This window comes from Triturus cristatus, chromosome 12 (genome assembly GCF_964204655.1).
Source record: "Triturus cristatus chromosome 12, aTriCri1.1, whole genome shotgun sequence".
Taxonomy (NCBI): Eukaryota; Metazoa; Chordata; class Amphibia; order Caudata; family Salamandridae; genus Triturus; species Triturus cristatus.
In genome coordinates, this window is record NC_140595.1 from 67462318 (window position 1) to 67489305 (window position 26988).

At 47.0% G+C, this 26988-nt stretch overlaps 1 protein-coding gene across 3 annotated transcripts in view; it reads left to right on the forward strand.

The window, feature by feature from the left end:
• Positions 1-398: 398 nt before the first annotated feature.
• RFX2 (regulatory factor X2) overlaps positions 399-26988 on the forward strand; it is a 182818-nt gene continuing 156228 nt past the window's right edge. For 2 of the 3 annotated variants that reach the window (XM_085636802.1, XM_085636801.1), the window contains exon 1: positions 455-593. The gene's annotated coding sequence lies outside the window, so the exon portion shown is untranslated. Of the gene's footprint in view, positions 594-26988 lie in introns of all 3 variants that reach the window. The other variant, XM_085636800.1, reaches the window with a different exon arrangement.

Here is a 26988-nt window from a genome sequence, read left to right on the forward strand (position 1 = left end):
ACAGTTGACACGGAACACGATTTTGCACCTTCTGCATATGTATATGAGTTTATTATCGTCTGTGCATGTAATTTCCCGCCACACAGTGCGCCACGCCAAGTGCCTTCATTATCTACTACTACACAGCGTGTAATTTCTCAACCAAACTGCAAGCCATTGGTATCCCCTCCCGGTGGTTTGGGGGTCCATAGGTCCCTGAGCTAATGGCTGGAGACCTACATATGAATGACAAGCAATCCAGCCAATCAAACGAATTCCTGATGTTCCGCCCTGTAGTGGGAGGGAGGCGCGGAGACTCTCCAAACCAATCAACTGGGGGTCTTCGTGAATGACAGGTCGCTCTACCAATTTTCTGCCGTATGTAGGAGAAGAAGGCGACTCCTGGGCGTGGTTTGGCCGCATGTTGCCGTTGGTGACGCAGGCAGGAGAGGATAGCAACAGTTGCCTCGAGACCCCCGCGCGCCATAGTGACTGTAGCCGTGGAGACTGTTACTTGCCAACGGGAGCAACGCGCAGGAGAGCGACGGCGGCGGCCCAGGCCCAGAGCGAAGGCGGCTCCTGCCCGGCAGTGGGGCCCGGCGTGGCACGGCCAGGTGATGCGGGGTGGTGGCACCAGGGTCGGGAGGAGGGAGGTGGACAAACGGCGGGGCAGCCCCCCGCCTTCCGGGGTCCAACGGCCCACGCTCCCAGAGCTGAAACTTTATATCACTTTACTGCAAGCCCTGCCTGTACTGGGGAGGGAAGCGGAGCCGTGACCGGAGATCGGAAAGTGACTCGGGGTTTTGGAGATACATCCCGTCAGAGCCCGTCACCGTGCATGGAGCACACTTCCCCTACTTAATTGCAACTTTTTTCTCACTTTAATTCTCTTTATAAAATTTTCTTTTTTTCTCAATGAACACTTCCCGGTTAGTCTACTCCATTTTTACCTGCAGACTATTTTTCTCCAGTCTGATTCCATCCTTCGTGCTCAGTTTGTTCTCCTGCGTTTTTCTAATTTTACATACCAGCATCACTTTTACACCCTTGCAAAAGTAGTCTTCTTTTAGTGTCATTCCAATTTTTTCTACGTCATTACTATTTATCATCTTGTAACTGTCTCTAATTTTCCCATCCTCGTTTTCCTGCCCCTTAACCAATTCCCCAGGACCCCGCACCCCTACAGATTGTATTCCGTTTCCTTACTTTACATTTTTTCTTGCGGTTCTTTCATCCTTCATAACTACTTTGGCGGATTTCTTTCTTTCTCTCTCTACCTGTTCTCATGTTTCTAGGCTTCCTATTTTATCCAGACGTTTCTTTTTTGTCCCCTCTTCTTTTTCGCGGAATAGCCTTTCATTTCTTTCGCGATCTGCTCCACCATTCAATTCTATCCTCTTGTCAGGAGATTAACTCACAGAACGGAACACGGTGAACACCTTCCCTTGTGTTAGCACTTTTTCTGGATACCCATCGCCCACTGACTCATCATCTCCTGCACACTGGGAAAGCTGGTCTGATTGAAACATCTTATGAAGTCAGAGGCGTGGACAGACATTTAGATCGCTGTTAGTCTGTTGGCTAAGACCACATCTGCATACGATCTAACCCCTCTAAACGGCAACAAGCTCCGCGATGATGCCATTCGTGTGATAGTTCTATAAAGAAGTAAATATTTTGAGTGTAAAAGGCTTAGGACCTTCTTGAAACACCAAGCGTCTGAGATATCTTTTTCATAATAAAGGTTTGTGAAACAGATAACATACCAGGATCTCTTCAAACATCCGCCTTAACCTGTCACTCGTCTGTGGTAGATGAGGCATCTAGTTGTTTTCCTTCCAGTGTGGGTGACCTCTAGGTTCTGTTTAGTCTGCTTCTAGCGTGTGCTGTCAATAAAAGTAATGTTACTTTGTTATTTTGTGTCGTATGTTCTCCTAAAGTGGAATCTGTTCTAGCCCATCAATGTAGCAATCTTCAGAGTGGAGGATACTAGTATAAACTCAGGGCAGGAAGGGAGGGGGTGCAACCATGTCATTGCACCTGCTGCGTGCAGCCAGTTGATTCTCAAACGCCAGGAGAAGGGACCCGCTATCAAAGCTAAAGCAATCGGATCGTAAACAATAGTTACTATATCCGGCAGTGTGGACTCTCAAGGTCCAGTCACCTTCGGATCCAGACCGGTGTCAGCAGTCAATTCAGAAAAAGCTTCTAATTCAATCTCCCTAAACCTAAACTTCAAAATAAGTAAGGGGTGGGGCTGTTGGAAGGCAAACCTTAAAAAATCCGAATCTCCTCGTGCTTCCCAACGAGCATCTGCAAATCCAAAGCATCTTTTGTTTTTTATTTTTATAGTGTGTGGTGGTCCTCAGACCTAGCAGTCAAACAAGAAAACATAATTGCTTGCAGGTTTGCATGCTACTGGGATTGCAATAGACGACCTAATTATTGCACAGGATAACTGGCAAAAATGTGACAAAAAAAATCGGAACTGTTCAATTTGTGGGAGTATTGTTTTTGCAATATTATGTACAATAGTTCATAATACGCAAACGTTTCACCTCATTAGTACCAGTTTAACACCTAAATAAAGCAGTGCTTAATTTGAGCCGGTGGATTCCGGTGCTCAGCTTCAGCACTTAATTCTCAACACCAGGACTTTAGACAGTCTGCCACACAGTGACACTGTATAGCTACTTTGCAGATGAGGACAACAGTTGTTTATTCATTAAATATACAGTAAAAATGACTAATACCCTTCACCCAATCTATTCTTATAGCATTGGGGACATGGGATAGTCTGAATTGTCACACTTGTAGGAGTGTGCTGGTTAGTTGTTGTGTTGGTACTGTCATTGACAGCACTGGCAGGGATATTAGGTGTCGCTAGCTGCAATGGCCTCCTTCCCAGGGCCCTGGCACTCATTATTATTATTATTATTGACAAATTAAGCACTAAAATAAAGCAAATGGAAGATGACCATATAAACATTACAAAGACTCAGTCACTGAGCGGCAACGCATGGAACACTTTTTAAAGTAACCTTTGATCTGTTGGAGTTGGGAATAATTTCATTAAAATTTGCTAATTATGCAGCAGAGGTGTAAACTCCCTGTACTAATGCAGCACCCAGGAAATGCATAATGCTAGACACCAAGAATATGATTTGGTGGAACCTAGTACCTTATTTCAAAATTCTGTTCAAATATACTCGTCTTTTCCAATGGATTCTCGTAGAGTTTGAGTGCAATTGGTCAAATCATGTTGTGTACGGAGAAAAGTGCTCCAATCTTTGTTCAAAGCATTGTAGTGGCAGAGGTGCCTCTGTTGCTCCTCCTCATGAGGTATGCCAGGCAAGGTAGTTATAGTCTGACACTCTTCTTTCTAATTTGATGGCCAGCACCTTCTAGAAGCTCAGCGCTGAGCTACGTCTCTTGATAGGAATGGCAACTGTTGTGTGGCTTTTACGAGTAATCTGTTTCTGTTATAGTGCTTTGGCGTGCCTGAATTGCAAATTCTAATGGTCCTTAGATCGTTTTTTGGGAGCTCAAAATCTGTTCCACTAATCTTTAATTTAACCCCTAACCTTGGGTTCTAGGGGAACGTGCTGCCCAGAGTAAAGCATTTCAATGCCTTATTATGGGTAGTAAATACTATATAAATGCTGACAAACTGGCCCACACCCTTCTAGCCCACCGGGAATATGCCAGGTGCTCCCTACATCCCATCCGGCCCTGGTGGCACTCATGTCAAATTTGAATGTGTAGAGTGGGTACGGAGAAGTAAACCCCTTGATCTAAGGGGGTAAAATCATGGTCATGAAGGGTGCGAGGTGGGTAGATACAGTTTTAAATGGTTTCAGACCATCTTGCTGTTGCCCACCTTAAGGGCCCATCATTTGTTTTACCATGGACGTCTGAAGTGGCCCTTGCACACCCTCTGATTCTGTAAATGCCTAAATGAGGAAGTGTATTTGCGGGACATTTCCTGCTAATACATAGTTGGAAAAGTGATGGTGTATTTGAAGAATGGTCTAAGAGCGGCCGCTTACTTTCCAGAAAGTCAGTGGAACAACTTGCTAATCACACATCAGAGGAGTACAATACGCAGCACATCCCCCAAGACTGTATCAAACTAGGCAATGAGGACATCTTGAGTCACATAGAACATTGCTGCCCATCACATTTAAGATGCCCAATGGGGATTGTTTTTGTTTAATTCCTAAATTTGCACAAGCTGGTTTGTAATGCAGTCCTTTGTCATGCTTGCCACCTGTCAGCTTATTGTGTGCTGGGTAAAATAGTCGCAAACCAGTGCAAAGGAATGGATGTAAGTAAAGCTTTTCCTTTCACAGAAATGTGGACTCTAGCTTTATGCTCAGTATTTGAGTGCAGACATGTGTTTATAGGTTTCGGAAATGGCCACAATTTCGCAGATGGATATGTGTAGCACTGGACAAATCCTAGTCGTGAACCTCAAGCTGCAGATAACTGGATTCAGTGACATGCAACCAGCTGTAGGTAGCCGTCCATGGTGGCACGCAACCATCTGTAGGTAGACTGTCTTGTTGGTACGTATCCAGCCTTAAGAAGCCAACCTAATTGGCATGTAGGTAGCCGGTTTTGGTGGCACACAACCAGCTGTAAGAACCGGCCTCTGTGGAACATAGCTAGCTGGCCTTGGTGGCAAGCAGCCGCTGTAGGTAGCCTACCTCAAAAGCATGCTACCACCTGTAGGTAACCTACCATGTTGGCACACATCCAGCTGTAAAAAGCTGACCTCGTTGGTATGCAGCTAGCTGTAGGGAGCTGGCTTTGGTAGCATGCAGCCGCTGTAGGTAGCCAGTCTTGGTGGCACAAAACCAGCTGTAAGAACAGGCCTCGGAACGCAGCTAGCTCTAGGTAGCTGGCCTCTGTGGCATGCAGCTGCCGTAGGCAGCTTACCTCGGTGGCATGCTACCAGCTGTAGGTGACCTGCCTTGTTGGAACGCAGCTAGCTGTAGGTAGGGGGCCTCGGTGGCATGCAGTCGCTGTAGGTAGTCCACCTTGGTGGCACACAGCCAGTTGTAGGTAGCCTGCCTTGTTGGCAGGCAACAAGCTGTAAGAAGCTGACTTCGCTGGAAAACAGCTAGCTGTAGGTAGCTGGTCTCGGTGGCATGGAGCCACTGTAGGTAGCTGATTTTGGTGGCACACGGCCAGATGTAGGTAGCCTGCCTTATTAGCACACATCCAGCTATAAGAACTGGGCTCGGTGGAACGCAGGTAGCTGGCCTCAATGGTATGCAGCTGCTGTAGGTAGTACACTCTACAGTGGGTAGTGGCACTCTTGGCGCACCCCCCAATAGCAGGCTCTGTTATTGCACATATGTTAGCACATGGCATCTATTCTTAGTTCATAACAAAACCACAAGCTTTTGAGTCACAAAGTGACATATGCAAACACTGTTTTAGGTATAATAAAGCGGTTTCGTTCTTGTTGAAGCTCGTGAGATGACTATTTCTAGGAGAGTCATTCGCCAGGATCTTAATACCAAAAGCTCCTCACATGCTGAAGGTTGTACATAAATATTGTAAACAAATAAAGTTAAAGTTACGTGACACATTAAGGGTTTGAGGAGCTGGTTTACTGGTACAGAGTGCCTGGCCCATCTCCAGATGAGCTCCAATCACAGTGAACAGTTTGTCTGCTCTATTTCAGGTAGAGGTGGAGATTTGTGTCACTTGCTGATATTTGATGCATTTTTTGTTGTTTTTGTGAACGTTAGCCACCTATACTGTTAACATCCAGTCTTGGCACTAGTAGTGAATGAAAGGAGAATGCCTGGCGTCCGTTTGATGGCAAGGTGCAGGACATTGTTAATCCATACACAGTAGTGGGTGTTCATCTGTGGCATTACATGCACACCTCTCAGGTTGGGGCTCTAATGTCATGTATGTTACGTTTGAGTGTTGTCTTTTTTTCCTTTTGATTTTCCTAACATTTGTGCTCCAGGCAGATTCTGCTACTATTCTGTCATTAAATCTACATTTTTATCTCAACTCAAGATTTTCCTTTAACACACATCCGAGCAATGTATTGTTTTGATGAGGGTTTCCCTCTAAACAAAGTGCTGGTCCAGCCGGGACTGGAAACATGCCACTCAGTGCTAGCTACTTGGTCAGCATGCCAGAACTTGTTGAAAGCTCTGGCATGCTGATATGGATGTTTGCAGAAGGAAAGAAACCCTGATTTCTTTCTATTTTCCCCATTCCTTTTTAGGGCGAGCCTGGGCAGCGCATGCGCTGCTGCGAGGCATGCTGTATTAGACTATGGACTTGAAGCCCCGCCCACTCCCTGCCCATATATTTCATTGTCCTTCATAAACGCTGGCTTCTGATTCATTAATAGGCCTGTTAGTCACTCCTTAGTATTGGCCTGTCTTAATTTGTAACTTCCCATCAGGACTGGACCTTTCCCTGTGTCCTTACCATACAAGTTGTATTAGCCCTTAGCAAGAACTCTTTGCTTAATTAATGTAAACACCACTGGTGTGACGCGAGCTTTTGCAATGGGGCTGCTTTTTGTTTTGTGTTTGCAGCGCGCTTACACTTACACAAGGAGGTCACACCTACCAATCGCAGGACGGGCGTGCAGCTCGCCTTAACTCATTTTAAATTCTATTTTGCATTAAATCATGACACCTGAGCATTTTGTTGTGCGCAGCTCGCCCAACTTGTTGTTTTAAAAAAAACTTATAATCATGACTGCTGCATGCCTTTTTCCCATCCATGAATTCACCCAAACCAAAGTGTCGGTGGCTTTGCTCCCAGGAACATCGTAAAATAACCGTGTGATTTGATTAAAACAATGTTGCTGGGAGGGATTCCGCTGACTCTTTGCTTTGGGTGAAACCACAGTGGGCAGCAGCAGGCTGGCAGAAGGAGACGCGACGCAGGGACGTCGCAGCGGCAGCCAGACCAGTTCTGGGGTTTCAGGGCTTCACTTGAGTTTGGTCTCGCAATTGCAAGAGTTTAAGATATTAGCATTGTAAATGACACTGCCTTTTATTTATGTTTTAAAATCCAAAACATAAATAAAAGGCATTGCCATTTACAGTGCCAATAGCTCAATCTCACGCAAATTTGAGACCTATTGCGTTGTAAAAGCGTGTGTAGCTTTGAGGTTTTGCTCCTACCCCGTTTGTTGAAGTTTGTTTTCATGCCCTTCTTTAATCCAACGTGAATTGGTTAGTGGTTTAACCGGCACAAAGGTATGCATAGACTTGGTGATATGTTAGGGGCATTTGCTATCACACATGAGTACTACATGGATGTCAAAAATCTTTGGTCTTTTGGCTTTGCAAATCTTTAGTGTTTCTCATTTTCAAATCAGTGAGATGTCCACCAGAAACCAATAGACATGTTATTGTACTCTCCTGGTTGAAGTTAAGCATCCCTTACAAGTAGTGCTTAATTTATTTACAAAAAAGTGCCAGGGCCCTCGTTTGGATGCCTCCACAATTTACACCACCTATTGCCGCTGCCGGCATTGCCAGTGACCAGTACTTACAAAACTACTTACAGCACACTGCTACAAGTGTGACAATTGAAAATTCATTCTATTTTACCCCCCCAAAGCTATAAAAAATAGCTTGAGCAGCAGGTATTGGTTGTGATATATACTGAATTAATAAACAATTGCTGTTCTGCTCATCTTTAAATTATACAAACCTCACCACCATGTGTCAGCTGTCATAAGTGCCGGTGTTGACAATGTGCCGGTGCTGAGCACCGGAACCACCAGCTCAAATTAAGCACTGCTTACAAGACTTTCATTTCTAGACTAGATGAAGTAATATTAAACATGGCAAAAGAAGTGAGAACCAAACTTCATAACATATGTGTACCTACATTAATAAAACCAACACATATGCTCCAGTTGTATCAACACAAGTTCTCCAATCAGTCCTTTATTGTGAAGGGCTTTTTAAGGCGTTTACCACGGCTTTACTGTTTGGACAAGACAACACTGGCCCTCGTGTGTCGAAGACTTTAAGTGCAGGTTATTGTAGTTCAAGCTTGAGACACATTTGTGATAAATGTGGACCCAACTTCCTTCCACTGGTTTAATCTGTGATACGGTGTACATGCTTGATGGGATTTGGAGGGCACGATCCAGGTCGTGCGATGAACACTGCTGTCTGGTTTATTTCGAGTACATCAAAGGAGGACAGACGCTTGCCAATATTAAGATCTCTTTAAGGTCAGCCCATCTGACCCAGTATCTCCTTCAAAGCGCTCACCATTGTTCGCAGAGCAATATACCAACACTGCTCTTTGTCTTGGTATTACAGAGTCCTGCATAAACTAGCAGGTCCCTATGTGCTGCTAATCAGTTTTTGTTGACTTCCCTCGAGAGAGATCAGACACCATGGGAGATCTGCCTATTCCATTGCGGCAGCCATTCTGTGGAACCCTCTTCCTGCAGCCGTCTGCACTTTTAGGAAAGTGATGAAACCTTGTTATCTTTAATAACTAACTCTACCTCTAACCCCTTTTAATGTTCACTTGGCAGAGCCAAATAGCTTTGCATTAGTGCGCTTCACAAATTAATTAACGTAACATGAATCTCAATGGGATTTGCCTACATAGTCTGCGGTTATCCCCTGCAGACCAGCCTTGAACTCCCTGTATTTTTTCTCTTATCCAGGGATATGGTATGAAATGTTATTGTGCTCAGTCACCGTCTATCAGGAGTCCTGTGGCCTCTCGTATTTGGCATATTCTTAGGCTATTTAAGGTATTTCAGGTTCAGCATGCCTTTATCAAAGTGTTCCTTCAGAAAGGAATGTTCATTTCATGATAGGTCATCACGCTACGCATCAGATCGATGCATCCAAGCAAGGCATACCATTGGCTTCAAAGTCTCTCTAGACTACTCTTGGAGCCGCCACACCAAATGGAGTTCCCTGATCTGTTGTGCACTTCCATGGTGAGAAGAATGTAATCTTTGACGTCAATAACTGGTCCTGAGTTATGACTGAGTCTTATGTTGGTAAATGTTTATACTTTTACTTTCAAACCTGCTTTTTACGAAAGGCTTTTTAACACTCAAACTTATTATGTGCAAATGTTCAAGTTTGAACCTTTCAAGAAGAAGAGCAGGGGCGTAATGCAAGCCCCCAATATTTCATGGTCCCCAAACCCTTCAGAGGGGTCCTATTCCACCCAAGCCCAATGAATATTGGTGATCTGTGGGCGGCTCAAGGGCCCCTCTTCACATTATGCATGGGGGCCGTTATCATTTTACGTTCCGCCACTGAAGTAGAGCAGTTAACGCTTGCGCTGAAGTGCACTTCTCTTTAGGTTTATGTGTACCTCTGATCAGGGAAAACTTTTCATTCTCAGTAAAAGAGTGTCAGTGGATGAGGTGGGCTAACCTATTGCTCCATGATGTATGCGGTGGATGGTGAAGAAATATTAATGATAGTTGAGTAGGCCAGTGGAGGAACCAAAAGATCGTTTACAATGTGTATTTTTCATTTAGGATTTTTTTTTTTAACATAAGGATGTCTCATAGCTAAAAGCTGGCTCTAGACAAACCTTTAAAAAAAAATGAGTGAAAGGGTTAAACCTGGCACATATTTTGATCCTGGCAAACCACATATCAAGTGAAAAATTTAGCATTTGTGGCATATTATTAGATGGAACAAGGACACTGGGTATGCTCTAAATTGTGCCACCAGCAATTGGAGCGCCATACAAACGTGTTATTGCATTAGCCAAGGAGGTTAGTGGGTGCTCTGTCTGGCGGCGTAGGAGTGCATTTTCAAGGAGGGCTTTGAAAAAGTTGGCCATGCTTTGAAGATAATTCCTTGCGGGATTGCGTTTCGCTAACCTCTTGAGCCGCCGGGAGCATTCTTGGAAGCGCAGAGCAGTGAAGCTGAGCCTCCAGTCGGAGCATGCTCTCTTTTTAGAGTGCACCTGTTTGACAAAAAAGAGCTTTCTGACAAGGCAAATTACTAGACACTTTTGTACTGTGCATAGCATTGGGCTGTTGTTTAATGTAAATATTTGATAACAATTATCGATTGCTGCTTCTTCTGGATCTTCATGGCAGAGCAGTTGCTGGTCAGGCCCCTTTAGCTGTCAATTGCTAATTGCCATTGGTCAATATGACAAGCATTTGATTGACGTGAAAGTGAGTTGGAATAATTCAGTGTTACTAACCCCTACATCCAAATGACCTGATCATAAGACACATGACACGTTTAATTTAGTTTACCTTAAAAAAAAAATAAAGTGGCCTAAAGCAGCATCTAAATGACATGTTTCTAGAATTTCCTTTAAATGTACTGAACAATATGATTTCTCTAAAGGTGTCCTAGAGGATTTGTCTTTTCGGAACTTTCTTTCCAGTTTAATTTTGGGGTTCTTCTTAAAGGGGTGCAGTAAATAAATGTGGACTTGATGCAAATAGTTTTTTAAAAAAAATTGTATTTATGGTTTAAATAAAATATGACCAGTTATAAGACAGCCCACCGGATGACATGACTGAATTGCAGTACTTGTATTTTATGTTCATTTTTAGTTGAAGCCTACCTGACAAGTCCAAGTATCTGGTTGTAAAAGACCTGTTGTGGGCTTATTGAGCTGACAGGCCATTTGTTGCTTTCCATTGGTTTGCCTTTTCACTTAATTTGGTTTGTTGCTCTTATTCGGTGGATTTCTTTGTGTCGTCCCCCCCCCCCCCACCCTCGTCAATCGCATGTTTGTCCCTCCTCTGGAGCATAGACCCTGTGCCATATCTCATCATACTTATTTTTTTATTTTTTTGGGTTTAGCACTGCAGCGGTGCATGTGTTCTCTAGTTCTCTCCCTTATTACTTCTGCTTGCCCAAATACCCATCCCTGTACTGCTATCTTCCTCTAATGCTGCAAGCTCTGATTTGGGTGCTTCTTCGCCTCAGCAAACTCCTCTGTGCACCATGTTAGCTTTGCATTTGTTTGCGTCTTTCCAAACACTACATATTGCTTTCCCATCGTGTGCTCCTTTCCCCTTCACACGCACTCCACGTTGCTTTCAACCACTGCCAGCTCCGTGTAGCCTCAAGCCCTCAACTTCTCACATGATTATTTATTTATCTATCCATTCATTCATTAATTTTGTTGGTGTGTGTGTGTGTGTATATATATATATATATATATATATATATATATGTGTGTGTATATAAATGTGTGTGTGTGTGTGTGTATGTATTTATATTTGAGTGTGTGTGTGTGTGTGTATGTGTGTGTATATATATATTCCGAGTCACTGGAGTTATGCAATGCTGCAGCCTGTTTTGCAGAACTATGGCTTTGTCGCATTACCAAATGTTCTATTATTTGCTACATAATTTCCAATTTTTACCCCAAAAATTGTTTCTAGCTAAATCAGATCAAAGGTTACTTGAACATTGCAACACATGTTCCCGCACAGTGGAAAGCCCATCACAAAGGTTAACTTGTCATCTTTCAGTTGTTTATTTGGATGTTAAACTAGTATTAATGATGTGGAATCTTTGCACAATGTTACTATGTGCAAAAATTCCAAAATAATGAAATAATACTATCAAAAAAGTCTAGCATTAGCTGCATTTTTTTGCTGTTTAATATAGTCCCCCACCCCCCACACATAATGCCAGTGGCCATATATACACATATACGTTTTGGCCAATCCGATCTTGTTGATCCTGTACAGCATCACGTAAAGCAATGGCGAAGCCAATAGATCCCACGGACAAGATCTATTGACAATCCATGTTCATGTTTTGCTGTCAAACCATAGTAAGGAATGGAACACATCTTCAGTGTAACAAAACCAGAAGGGAGCCCCCCATCTTGTGCAGAAGACTGCAGTGAAACTTAGCTCCTTGCTAAAATCTGTTTTAACTTGCAACAAAACTGTAATTGATACTAGCATCAGCTATGTTTAGTTGTATATTCATCTAGGCATGATAAGGCACACACCGGAGTTAAAAATAAAAAAAACGATTACTATAGAAGCTCGTATAGAAGACTGAATAATAAAATAGTCACGTATTTCCAATCAGGGCTTGCATATAGTATGGCTTTTACTTCAGATTTCTAAAAATGATGCTTTGTATGTAGGAACACACAATGCAAGATGCTTTTACTATTTGTTGCTTCTTTATTTGTACCATAAAGTAGTGGCACAACATTGTGTAGCAGTGAAGGGGCTCTTTGAAGATGTGTGATGCTGTTAAGTCTTAATTTATTTAATGGTTTTGTCTACGGTGTGCCAGGCCTCTTCAGGTGTCAGTGTCTCATTTAAGGATGTACACCATTAAGCTTACCTGATATGCCAACAAATATTTGAGACCAGTATAAGGCCATAAAAAATGCTTACAAAGATAAATATTTGAATATTTTGGTAGCAGGTAGATTTACTTCAGATTCAAAATTATTCTTGATTGACAGCTGTGGGCTGTTACTTTTTGGCCGCGATGAACCTGCTGGTAGGAGTCATTTGCTAGAGTGGGATTGGGGGCGGCGGCATACATTGTAGGAAGGTTTGGGTATCGAAGCAGTGGAAACCGAAGATACGAAAATAATCTGAAGGAGGCTTTTGTGACTGGATGTGGACTGATCAAATATTTATAGAAGTTGGAAATAGGACACATACTCACCAGTGAGTCCTTGAATTATTAACAGAAATTTTAAAAGGCCGGGATGGTCTGGATGTTACAGGTGGTCCGTTTTTCATTATCTCTGATGGATGCGGCAAGGGAGTCCTGTGGCTCCTGGTAGCTGTTGGTGTGCAGAAGAATAGAACCCAAAAGCAATGGAATTGAGCTGGCCCCTCATAATTCTTCTCACCCACCTATCTGTATCTCTAGATTGGGGTGTACCTGCACCATTTTGACTCCAGCAGCATGACTTGGCTGAAAGCTGCAGGTGCATATTTCCCATATACACGTTTGGTGCCCCAACCCCAGCAAAAATGAATAACAAGAACTGAAGCTGGAGGATTGATGGGAGCATTGTCATGTTATGGTAGCAGTGATCTTTAAGGAGGCTTTCCATTCCCTAACTCCCTGATGCAACTGTCAAGGCTCTTTCCAATCAATTTCAAGAATGCATGATTCCTAAGGGCAATACCCTAGTTGGTCAAAACCTACAATATGCTTTTAACCGGTGGCAATGCCTCCAGCAGTGCCTCAGAGTTGTAGAGTTGCGCCATCTCTGGGGAACGGTTTGGGTTTACAGTGCCTATCCACCCGCAGATCACTTAATCAACTTACCCACATTTTCACGCTCCATTCATCCATTGATCATTGCAGGAAATGGAAGTGGGTCATGTACACATATTACTTCAACATGGTCCTAAAAGGGCATCGCCAGTCATGTGATTGCTACTTACATAAATTGTTGCTTTGATGACAATAGAATTATCAGTGGCATTATAGCAATTTCTATTTGGACCTATTACCTAGTCGACCCCTATCATCCATATGTTGTCCCTGTGAGACTAGCTTTGTCGTGACCAGTATTTGCACGTTTCCCAGCAGCATTGCACTATATACCTTTGGATATCCGGAGACAGGCTTGTTTTTTTGCCGGAGTCCTACTCCAGGCCCTCTTCAGCTAATTGATGACTCTGCTTCCTTCCAGGCACATCAGATTTTGTAGTCCTGCTGCTTCATGCAAGCAGGCAAACAGTACACCAAACAAAACATGTTCACCATGTTTCGTTTTGGGTGAAGATATTGAATGGGATAATAAAACTTTCCATCCTTGCATCACCAGACATCTTTCTTCTATCTTTCGCACTGCCTTTTGATAACTCCATTAGCCTGACCAACCGTGAGAAAGGAAGTCTGGCAACTGCCCAAAGAAGAGCATAGCACGCGAAATCAGTACTAGCACCATCATTGTATTAAAATATTTCCCACTCAATAACACATGGAAATTAAACAAATTAACAAAAACAACTGAGATGGGTTGGCCACATCCTAGTCTTCAAAGACCTTGATGGTGCCAAATCGCCCCAAAAAGCCCCGCGCTTTTAATGTCCCACGCTCAGCCCACACCTGCTTGCTGAAAAGCGTGTGCTATTCCATCGAATGTCAGTTAATGGCTCCGTGCACCCCTGACATAGTGATGAGGGAGATTAAGACTGGTGCTGAGCTGTCCGCCTTCTCTGAGGACGCGATCTGGAAATGGAGCAGATGGCGCCTCAAAGCCATCAAGCAGGTGTGTGTGGTAGAGGAGGCAGTGCTGCTCGTGTTCACAAGGTGACAGGTGGCAGTGGCACAGAGGCAAAGGTTTCGCATTACACCGGCAGCCTTCACAAAAGTCCTTCAAACCCATCTGCCCAGCTCTGGTGCCGCACCAGCCCAAAGGAGATGTTGTCGGTGACCATGCAGCTTTAGATGTCTCTGGTGATCCCCCTCATCAAGGTTGCGCCTGCTAATTTGTTCTTTTGCATATATTCAAGATTTATTTGATGAAATCGATTGTTTTCAAGGTGTTCTACCTGACAGACCTGCCAAAACAAACCTCAAACTTCCAGCAGTCTGAAATCTGACAGACTGTCTTTTTATTTATTTATTTCAATGTGGGCTTTTTGTCCCAGGTTTGCAGCATATAAATCATTTGGGGGGGGAAAGTAATGATTATCAGAGATATTTATTTGGTTAATTAGCAGAATCAATCAGTGGTTTTGGACCGAAATATCTTGTTATCGAACAGTAGCGCTACACACCAGATAGAGAGTGCGTGGTGAGACTCATCGATGCTGTTTGGTGAGCGTAAACAGTGAATACCCATGTACTCGGTAAACAGGCGCAACATATCTTTTGTTCATAGTCTTGACTAATAGCTTCTTGTGTTTTTTTTGTTTTTTTTAACACTTGAAATGAATAAATATTTAATACAGCCCTCGATTGTCTAAATACAAACATGTTCGGAGGGACTTTTTGTTGCCATTCTTTCGCCAGGATCAACTTTGAAAACATTTGCAAGGCGCCTTGTTTCAAATTTAGGTGTCTTGCTGCACCCTATATTTACACACACTAGTCTATTTTTATCTAGGAGTTTTGCAGCTTCAAAGGACATCAGGTCAGAGAGAGTTATGCCGAGGCATGCCCTTGCGTCTCCAAGAATATGCTGCACACTGACCCCAGAAATGCCCTTAATTGGGGTCAAACCAAATTTAATAAATTAATTTGAATATGTGCGTGTACAGCAAAGTCTCAAATGCTGCATACCGCTAGATAACTTCAGTTTTTGTTACAAAAAATAATTGCCAGCTTTGCTTTGGTAAAGCCAGAGGGGGAAAGTTCACAACCTTTCAACGACATTCGGGCTGAAGCACAAGTGTGGTTTTTATATACGTGACTTAAGCACCTAGACTCCTCTTTCCTGGAATGGAGCCAACTGGAACAATATAAGCTCAAATACCATGCTTTACCATTTTAAAAGAATCCTGCACTTACACAGGATTCGTTTTTGGAAGGAAGTGTATTTTCAGGAGGTTTGAATGTTGTCAGTGAGTCCATAATATATTTATGTATTACGTTTTGACATTCCAAATTTGTAAGCTATGACTGCAAACTGATAATGCTTCCCAGTGGTTGTTCACTCCAGTCAAGGTTAAAATCAAATAATTTCTTTACATTGTCCCCAAATTGTTTCAAGTTTTGTAGCAGCCTAATGGCAGTAGCTATTAAGGTAGTACTGTGCATACAAAACGTGTCGAAGTAGCAGGCCTGGTAAAGAATCCACTATGGCTCATCTACAGTTTAATTGATTTAGATACAGGTTGGGTGCAGTTGAGAGGCTCTAATTTTATGTTTGTCGATGAACCAGATGGTTTGCAGAATTTTTCGAAAGACCTGGAGACTTATGGGTGCACGTACTAGTTTCATTTAATGTCCCTTCTATTGCTCAAATCTAAGGATTCAGGTACAGTCAATGACGACAAAGGTTTAAAAAAAATATTTTTTACTATTGCTTACCTTCTCTGGGGCGAAGCTTACACTTGCGTAGCAGATGAAGAGGAACCATGGCCCAGAGGCCTGAAAGGCCCACTGAACCATGATTATTGCTGTATCTCGGTTCAAAAAGCAGCCATGGAGGCTATTTCCTTCCTTCCTTGCACTAGGGCCCATGATTCCCCGCCACCGTAACCTCCACTGCAGTTGCGGTTAGCTTGCCACCTCTGCGTTCAAATTCACACTTTTTTTTTTATTGGCCTCTTTACAACTGAACTGCTCCAGATGAGCGTGAATAGCTGTTTATATGCAGGAGAAAGGTTCAACTTAAGTCTTCTGGACATTTCCTTCTGTATAACAACGCTGCCCCTCGCAGGGATTTCTCACTCCTCTCCTGCCACCTGAAGTGACTTTAAAAATGCTTTGTGCAAACTCCTCACTAGCAAGTGGGAAATTCACTAAGAACACTGCTCAGTATTACACATGCACACAGCAACAATTCTCCAAGACCTCCAAGGAGGAAGGAGTCGTCCGGATCTCTACTTTTCTCAGGAGGTCCTTGTAGTGACTGGCAGTAGTTACTAAAGCTGTCTCCTGTGGTTTCTGGTTCATATGCAAACTTTGCTTCATCTTCTCATAGCACAGGCAATCTTTGTTACACGGATACGCTGCCATAACCAAAGTATTTCACACAGTTCAGAAATCCCTTTCTCATCCTTCTGCAAAAATTAAGACACAACTCTACCACCTCACGTCTGTCTCCTGTTATGATCCAGCTTGTCTTCAAGCCAACTCTTGAGTACCTTGGTTGTGACCTAGTGAACGTTCACTTGTCCATTCCACTCTGCATCTGGAACTTATCTGAGAGATGCATGTGCACTAGCATTTTGTTCTTGCATCCAACTCACCTCATCGCACACTTGATCTGGTTGTTGTTCATCATTTTCCTACCATGCTATTGGACTTAACAGTTGCGCACTCATGCGTCAAGTTGTGCTTTGGGTAGGCAAGCGCTTAACTGAGTTGTTAAATTGCATCCACTCTGAACTGTCTTAGCCATTACTAAGTAATATCACCCCTGCTCCCACCGTTGACTCACAAATGCAAGCTCTGGTCCTCAGTTTTTCTATGCTAAAGTCAAACCTGCACTCCCTGTGCCAACTCGTCAGGTGTGTGGACCTTCTGTACAAAGCTGGTTCTCCTGTCTGATTTCAATCTCTGGTCAAACTCTCCAATTGCACTGCAGCTCCAGGACCACCAATTTCGTTCTACATCGGGGGCGTGGCCGAGCCGAGCTGCAAGATGGCCGCCGTGTAACGGGGCTCTGCCGGCCGAACAATCAATCCGTTAGCCCATCCGTTCTCTGCCTGACTTTCCGTGTAGGGAAGCTACAGCGGGAGATGCCCTGACGCCGAGGATCCCGGCGGTGCTTCAGCGACAGAAATCGGCTGCGGAAATCCGGGGCTATGGGCCCTCGTGACTCCGGCTGCTGGGGCGTTCCGCGCTGGGCGGCGCCGTCTGCTGCGCGAGGCCCTGGTCGGAGGCCGCTACCTGTTTGGCGAGTTGGGACCGGCGTGGACGCCTGCAGAGTGCTGGATGCCCGACGTCTGCAACCATAGATGTAGCTGCGGGCCCCTGCTGGGCTGAGTGCGGCCTTCGCGGCGGCTCCGGGGCACACGGTGCGCTGGCCTGACGATCTGGCTGCCTGGGCCTTGCCGGCGGGGACGCGGCCTGGTGCTGCTGGCGGAGCCGGTGATCCTGCTGACCTAGGGCGACGGGAGGCGGCCGCCGCGGAGCCTGATCCATACCAGCGAGGTGGCGAACCCAACATGCTGGCCTATGCTGATCCGTGCCCAGGCCTTTGACTGACATACGGCACTGCGAGTTGGTGGCACGTAGAGCGTGGAGCGAGAACGGCTGGGTGCCCATCCAGATTGCTACCTGACCGCGGTGAGTCCCAGATTGATGAATAGATGCTGCTGACCCGCCGCCTGGGCGAGACGACAGCTGGCTGGGCCTAGCCTGCCTGGAGAGGTTCCCGGGGACACGTGTTGGCCGCTCGGTGAAACGGCTGCCGGGCCCTTGCGGACTAGTGCTGGTTGGGGCCCGGGGCCTACGAAGTGCCGGCTGCCCCCTTTTACTCGGTGCCGGTGTGTGTAGGGCCCGGAGGGCGACATGGGGAAATCCGACGCCAAGCAGCGGAAGCTCTACTTTGAGAAACAGGCTTCCCGCGGCGCTGTGGCGGCTCCGCCATCGCCACCGGTGGTCCCTGAAACGCAGCTAGACCCACCACCTGAGGAAGATGTTAGAAGTATGTTTCGCGACCTTAAATGGTGCCTCAAGGAAATCGATGGCAAGCTCGACTCCATGGCCCAGCGGCTTGATGGCATATCTCATAAAGTAGACCAGCACGAGGAGAAGATCGCTGCGGCGGAGGCGCGGATTACCGACTGTGAGGAGAGCATTGGAGACACCCAGGAGAGGCTACTTCGCATGGACAAGGTCCTGGAGGTGATCAGAGGGCGCAATGAGGATTTGGAGGCCCGCTCCCGAAGGAACAATGTTCGTATTATTGGCATTGCGGAATCCACGAATATTGGTAACATGGAACAATTTATTGAAGGAATGTTCCGCGAACTGTTTGGGGCGGACCTGTCGGCCATGTTCCTGGTCGAGCGGGCACACCGAACACTGGGGCCGCGGCCCGTGCCTGGGGCACCGCCGCGGCCGATCCTGGCACGTGTTCTGAACTACCGGGACAGGGACACTATCCTGCGGTTGGCGCGTGAAAAAGGTGAGCTCCGATTCCAAAATATGGCCATCTCCTTATTTCCAGACTTTACACAGGCGGTACAGGCCGCAAGGCGAGAATTTATACCGGCTAAAAAAATATTCCAAAAGGTGGGGACTAAATATGCCATGTTATACCCGGCCAAGTTGCGGATACACCACAAAGGGAAGCCAATGTTCTTTACGGCCGCAGCGGATGCCCTCAAATTTGCCAGGCAGGCGGAGCGCTCGCAACGTGGGCGAGAAGATGAGCACGGCACTTCTCCGCTGGGCCAGCTGAGCGACACAGAGTGACACAGCGCGCTATCCCTCTGAGATGTGAAGAGATGCTGGACATCGTAACTGTAAGGTACATGACCTGTAGCTGCGGATGGGAGTCCAGGGGGCTCTTGAGGGCCGTGGGATTTGTCCCGGACCTGTGCGGACTGGCTCGACTGGTCGCGGCCCGCGCCGCTCAGACCCTATGGAGCGCTGCGGGGGAGGACTGTCGGGCCGCCTTACGCTGTGGCTAATTGTACTGTATTTACCTAAGGCAGCACTGTTCGGCCACCCTGTCGCTTTCTAGACGGGGGTGTGAGCCGGTGACCCCACGCCCTGTGGGATGATTCCCGAGACATTGTTATATGGCAGTTCTTGTTGGGTGGGGAGGTGGGGGGGGACTGTTTCTCAACCTGTTTGGGGGGTTGTAGTGGGTGGGGAAGGGTTTTGGTTATTGTTGGTTGTTGCTCTCTCACTGCGGTTTCTTAGTGCACCACGAACTGGTGTCACACCCTTGCAGCAGGCTGACTGTATAACATTGCTTATCCCGGGGACTGGGTGGCGGGGGGATCCCCGATGGCCCCTGGTCTGTGGGACGTTGATATCCTTGCCACCGTATGGGACACACACATATAAACCTCCCTGACCGAGTTGCGATGCCTTACATGGAATATCCGCGGTCTTAACGACCACCGCAAGATACGCCTGACTCAGACTTATCTGTCACGCCACCACATTGACATATGTTTCCTGCAGGAAACTCATTTGCCTCGAAGCGCCGGAGACCAGCTGCGAGGCGCTAGATGGGGCGAGGTACACACTTCGGGCTGCTCCAGCTATTCCCGGGGAGTGGCCATTCTTATCTGTAAAGGCCTTCCCTGGCAAACGTTTAAGGTAGATGCCGACACAGAGGGGCGCTACATCATACTGAGCGGGAAACTATTTCACATGCCGCTGACGTTAGTTAACAGATATGGGCCCAACTCGGATGACCCTGGGTTTTTCCGCCACATCTGGCACTTGACACAATCACTGGGTGGTGGGGATTGCGTGTGGGGAGGGGATTTCAATGCCGTGCTGTCGCTAGACTTGGATAGGGAGGGGGCAGCCCGCACTCATCACCCACAAGCTGCTAGCCTTATACGCGGCCTAATGGCTGATTATAACCTACTAGATTCGTGGAGGGTCTTACATCCCGCGGTTAGGGAAGGCACCTGCTTCACCCCGCACAAAGGAGCCTGGTCCCGCCTAGACTTCTGGCTCTTGACCCCGCAGGCCCATGCATGGGTGTCTTCAGGTGCTCATAAGGCGCGCACCCTCTCAGACCACTCCCCTGTCGAGCTGACTTTGAAGGTCCCCAAGCCATACATCACGCCCTTCACGTGGCGCCTGCCGCCACAGGCCCTGTCGGACCCGGTGTTTCGAGAGGATATTCACCAACACATAACTGACTACTTTGAGCACAATGAGGGCTCCGTGACGTCGCTGGGCACCCTGTGGGACGCATTTAAGGTGGTGATAAGGGGCCACTGCATCGCGGGACAGGCCAAAGTCCTAAAGACCATAAGGGCTGCGCTCGGTAAATTAGAAGACCGTCTGCACTCATTGGAGGTGCAGTACTGCTCGGACCCCTCGGCTGCCACGTTGGCGGCCACTCGCACCACGCTCACTGAATATCAAGCGGAGGCTGAAAGAGAGCTCAAATTCCTGACTAAATATGCGACGGCCCGCCGTTATGGGGAAGGGGACCGCTCTGGCAGGACGCTTGCCCTCCTGCTGCGCTCGCAGCGGCCCTCGACATTTGTCTCCGCAGTGATGACTGGGGGAGGTGATACCGTATATACCCCCCCGGAAATACTAGATGCCTTCCGGACTTTTTACAAGGGTCTGTACAGGTCGCGGGCAGCCCACACCCAGGCGGAGCTGTCTGAATATTTTGATACCATACAGCTTATATGGTTTAATGCACACCAGAAAGGTTATTTCGATCGACCATTTGAGGCAGAAGATGTGCGTGAGGCCATAGGGTCATTGGCTGCTGGTAAGGCGCCGGGGCCGGACGGCCTCCCGGCGCAGTTCTACAAGGAATATGTGGATCTCCTGGCCCCCGCCTGCTGGCGGTATATGCGGAGGCAGTTGAGACGGGTATGCTCCCGGACTCCATGAGGGAGGCTGTCATCATCACCCTCCTGAAACCAGATAAAGATGCCCAGCAGTGCGACTCTTATAGGCCACTATCATTAATCAACACTGACGCCAAGATCTTTGCGAAAATGCTTGCAACTCGCCTGCAGCCGGTGTTACCCCTGATGATCCGCCCGGATCAGTCGGGCTTTATACCGGGCCGCTCAACGTCCCATAACCTCCGCACCCTCTTCGGAGTACTGCACTATTTGGCCCCGCATGTTAAGGCTGCGGCTGTGCTACTGGACGCCACCAAAGCGTTTGACTCCCTGGAATGGGGATTCCTGTTCCCTCTGCTGCAGCGCATGGGGGTAAGCGAGGCCTTTATCGGCTACATACGACTACTTTATAAAGACATTACTGCCAGGGTGAGGGTCAATGGGTTGATCTCTGAGCCTTTTGCCATTCGGAGAGGCACGAGACAGGGCTGCCCCCTGTCACCTCTGCTTTTTGCCATCGCCACTGAACCTCTGGCTGCCCGCATTAGACAACATCATGCGGCCAGGGGCATTGGCTTCTCCTCAAGGGCTCTGACCATATCGCTATATGCTGATGATGTTACACTGTATGTTTCTGATCCTCAGGTCAACCTCTCCCCTTTGACACAAGAACTACTGGATTATGGACGGTTGTCAGGTGTCAATATCAATTGGGAGAAATCAGTCATTCTGCCCTTGACCACCGGGACTCCCCGCTTTACCCCGGACTGCCCGCTGAAATGGGCGACTGGGCCGGTGCGATACCTGGGGATCTGGGTGAGCACAGATATGCAGCAGATATGGACGGAAAACTATGGGTGGGTGACCGGCTGGGTGGAGGAGAGGGTTGGTCGCTGGAAGCATTTGCCCCTTTCGCTGGCTGGCAGGATTGCTGTGGCTAAAATGGTGATCCTGCCTAAACTCCTCTACTTATTTGTGAATATCCCGCTGCCCCTGACCGCACACTTCCTGCGACGACTGCGCTCATTGATGGTGGAGCTGGCCTGGGGGGGTAAGCAGCCGAGGGTGTCCTGGGAGACCCTCACTCTCCCACAGAGACAGGGTGGCCTGGCTGCGCCGGACTTCGCCTTATATGCATACTGCGCACAGGCACAGTTCTTGCACTACTGGGCGCACCCCACACCGTTTCAACCGCACGTGGCGATCGAGACTGACAGGGCGGCACCGCTGCCGCTGACTGTTGCCCTATATGCACCGCACGTCCGAAGGTGCACAGAAATCGACCCGGTACACGCGCTCAGGTGGGCCTGGAATGGTTTGAGATGCAGGGCCGGATTAGATATGCTTTATACCCGCTCGGTGCCCCTGCGCGGGAACCCGATGTGGCCGTCGCTGCGGGCTATGCGAACCGGGAGGCGGGCCGCGGAGCTGGGCCTCCACACTGGAGGCGATCTATTTCCGGGTGACGCCTTCCTAACGCTGGAGCAGATGTGTGGATCGGAGGCACCGACGATACTAGACACGCTTCTGTATTACCAGCTCCGCCATTCAAGCCGGAGGCTGTTCCCCACTTTCCCGGCGCCACCGCCGGATCTGCTTGCTTTGGAGAATGTGTTGTCTGCGGATTCTGGCCGCAAGCTGGTCTCCAGATTGTATGTGCGAATGCAGGCTAACCACCCCGTGATGCTTCCGGCGGCGCGGGGCATGTGGACGGCGGAATTGGGAGCGGAAATTTCTGATATACACTGGGATCTGTGCTGTAGGCAGCTTGAGCTTCTATCCCCTAACTACAGGCTGCGCCTGATCCACTTCAAGTATATACACATGCTTTACCGCACACCAAGGCGGTTGCACCGCATGGGACTAAAGGATACCGATGAATGCTGGCGCTGTCATGCACCGGGGGCCACCTTTATACACATGGCGTGGGGCTGTACTGCAATAGCAATGTTCTGGACAAGGGTGCTGGAGATAATATGTACTATCACGGGCCTACTGATCCCCTGCATACCCCAGGTTGCTTTGCTGGGGATTTTGCACATGATTGAGCCCAAACACCGTAAACTGCCAGCAATGCTATTATTATTGGCTAAGAGACAGGTTGCTATGCATTGGGGGGCGGGCAAGTCACCTAGCATTAAGGTATGGGTTCAAAGCGTTGTTTACTGCCAAACCCAGTTAGCCCTGTACTGGGAGCTTATGCTGATGCGGTCCAGGCCCAGGGACATCTGGGAGCCCTTCGTACACTGGCTGGAGCAAACCCCGCTACAAATGCTGTAACACGTTGCTCTCCCCTCGGACGGGAGGGGAACGTTAATATTTGCTGCTACTCGTGGGGCGGGTTGGTGGCTGTCGAGGCGGGATACCTGGATGGGCAGATGTGGCGGATTGCCGGTTGGTTGAAGAGTAGATTGCCATGTAATACTGACTTGATGTCCTTTACATTCCGTACCCTGTGCCTTGTTGGGAGGGGAGCTTGTCGTCACTGTCTGCGATGCGTCCATAGCAGTGTGAAGCAATGTTTTATGTTTGTTATTGAAAATGTCAATAAAAAGAATTTTAAAAAAATAAATTTCGTTCTACATCAGAGGTCACTGACTTGGACTGACCAACTGAACTTGGACTTGATAACACTCACCCACTTGCCATGGAAGTTGTTTCCTGATTTTCACTTTCCAAACCTCCCTACCACTTTTTTCTTCCCTTCATTGGACTTCATAATATCTCTCCAGGTCTGTCGCTTAACTGGTCTAGTAAGACTGGTTGGTGAAGTGACTGTTGCAGATGTATGCATGTAATATAGGTGAAATTGTTCAGTAGTCACAAAATAGACTTTCATCCTTAAGATGTGCCTAGAATTAGTGCAGTTCAGTTGTGGAGGTATTATTGCAAGTTAGCTTTTGATTAACTCAGCCTATATCAGAAGGCTTCTACCATGACAATAACTGCCCTTAATTGCTCTAAAGCTATACTAAGCTTTTTAGCGGGTGTTGGTGGAATACCTCCTTCCACTTCTTACGCTTCCCACTGACTCTCCAGTTGCTCTTTATGTGGTTCTGGGTCTAACAAGTGATGCTATATTGTACTTATCATTATTTTGTAAGAATGGGGCCGGGAGGAGTGCAGGCCAGGAATGGACAGTTGTGATAAGTGGCTGGAGAGGTGGCAGAGCCAGATGAGAGCAATTCTTGGCACCGAAGAAGAGTGTGGTAGGTGGAGCAGACAACCCCCTCTGGGTGAAGTGCCAGCTGCTAGATGAGTCAGGCAGTGTGCACAAGTACGTGCTTATGGCCCTGGTACCCTCCGACACATGGAAGTAGAGGCCATTCCACAGGCACCCTGTATGATTCTTAGTTTCCAGCCTGCTGCTTGAGAGGATCTTAACAGCCATTATTGATGGCAACAGTGACCAAATCTTACTTTTGAGGCATGAGGTGACCTGAATATTATCCCTTATCCTTTACTCGCCTCCCCTCCCCAAATCATCCAGTTGCATCTCACGCAGTTATCGTGGTTCTCTATAGTAATCTGGTATAGTTATGATGGACAGTAGCGATCTGTCTGGCCAGAGGTAGTTGGCAGGTGGTAACATGTGGTCTCTGACTTCATCTGGTGCCCAACTAAGCTCCAGAAGCTGCACAAAGCTGATCAGTGGGGCTTTTCCACTCCCTTACCTCTGACATTGCTGAGCTTGCCTACACCACAGCTCCACTAGACCGGAAATTCAAATGTGCATCCCCTGCAGAGAGTTACAGAGCACTTCTGAGAAGTAAAGCCGGGCCCCCGTCATTGCAGTTTATTAAAAAAAACCAATATGTTTAGGATTTTGGAAGCTGCAAGCTTTTGGGGTCTTGAAAATCCAGCTGTGATCTCACCAAGCATGGCTTTACCTCATCGCCTCCCACTCGTTTAACAAATCCTGGCTCTGATAAATCCTTTCTGGAAAGCGTGTACACATCTCCTGGGGGCTGGGGGAGTTATTTGTGGTGTTTCACTAGTACAGCCCAGGTGATTTTCATTGGTTGGAAGACTTATTGACTGGTTGTGGCACATATTGTATGTGCACATGTACATACATGTTTTGACCTGCGGAAAGCGCAGATCCCCCTCCTTGGGCGCTAGAGGGCATTCCTGGCATTCCTGCCAGCTGAGCTGGTATGTGCAAGACAGTGTGTTGCTTTTCATGACTATTCCTACCCCTGCTGGAATCGAACTTACACAACTTCTTACTCTATCACCGTGAAAGTGCTTTGGGAGATCGGAAGGGAGTGAAAGCACTACACAAAGCTGCAAAACATTAAGCATTGACATTCTGTCTTTAATACATTTATTTCTGGGTGGCTTTTTTTTTTTTTTTTTTTACTGACTTAATCGACACACATTATACTGGTTCTTCTCCTTCCAACATTATGCTACCACAATATGTTTTTATGAACGGGAATTCTGTATTTGCTCGTAGATTGTTTTTTCTCCAATCGGTAGTTAAAACAAATCAAATTACCTTTTAAAGACCTCATTTTATGACCTCTCTTCCTTGTTCAGTTCGTCCTTTAATGAACCAATTTATACGAAAATCAAACTCGGCTGCCTTCTGCTTGGACTCCAGATGTAGTGGCTGTTTCCTGGCTAAGGGTCTATTTCCTCTCGCTCCGTTTCCTTTCGGTAGATTTCAAGTACATTGCAAGGCATAAATCCCCCCCCATGGGACTCATAAATGGGCTTTTACAGATTCTGTTGACTAGTTTTTTTTAGGGCACCAAGTGGGAGGATGCCTGTGTTTACATTACCATTGGGAGGCTTGAGCCACCACTTGATGCGTTTCGATGTACTAAATTATTTTGTGTATATGAGGGAATGAGGCCTAGAAGCTAGAGTTGCCATTTAGGAACTTGGGGAGCCAGGCTTGAATCCCGGCCTCGTCTCAACACCGTGTTTCTGTGGGCAAATCACTTAATTTACCTCTGGCTAAAAAGAGAAAAAAAATGTTGGTTTTGTTGTAAAGTGCTCCAAGTATTTTTATAAAGTAATGCAAACAAAGAAGTAAGACTGAGAGACGCGGTTGTCTGGGTCCACAATAACTAATTGAGCGACCATCTCACCCACTGTTTCCCTTTAGTCCAGTTACACTCCAGAGGATCATCAGAGCGCAGTACAGGAAGTCTGCAACAGTAGATGAAGAGTGACCAGGTGAGATTGGTGAAGGCCCAATCACCACAGGGGGCCTAGAGTGGCAGGAGCAGGAACGCTGTGGGAGCAAGACCAAAATGTTGTCGCGCTGATGGGGTCGGCACCAAATTGCCCACCATGGCAGGAAATTTAAAGCTGCAGTGTTAAGACATTTCCTAGTGATCGGGTGGTGCCCTTTCAGTGGGCAAATCAGGCCGCTGAATTGAATTGCAAGACGGACGAGCATCTATCCCTACTTACATTCACTGTTGCAACGACAATACCCACCTTCCAATCTAGGAACATGCCAGATATACAGCTTGGTTGAGAAGGATGGTAGTCACAGTTGCCACGGTGCTGGAGCAGGCGTGGGGTGAACGGTCCGATTGGCACGGGCAGGGCACCCCACAAGGAACACAGCGCTTTCTGACTCCTTGGGTCTCCAGTTGTCGGGTGGCAGGGTCCCTTCCATGGTAAACAGTAAAGAGGAGAAAATTACGGGGCAGACACAGCACATTCTGGCCATCCCGAGACGAACGGCCTATAAGTGAACAACTGGTAGCAAGATTGTCTTGAAAATGCTGAAAGTGTTACCCACTAGAAATTAAGAGATTAATACATGTGCTATATAGTTGTAATACAGTCTTCGCTTTGCAGGTCCTAGCTCTCACTTTGACCCTGGTCTCCGCATTGCT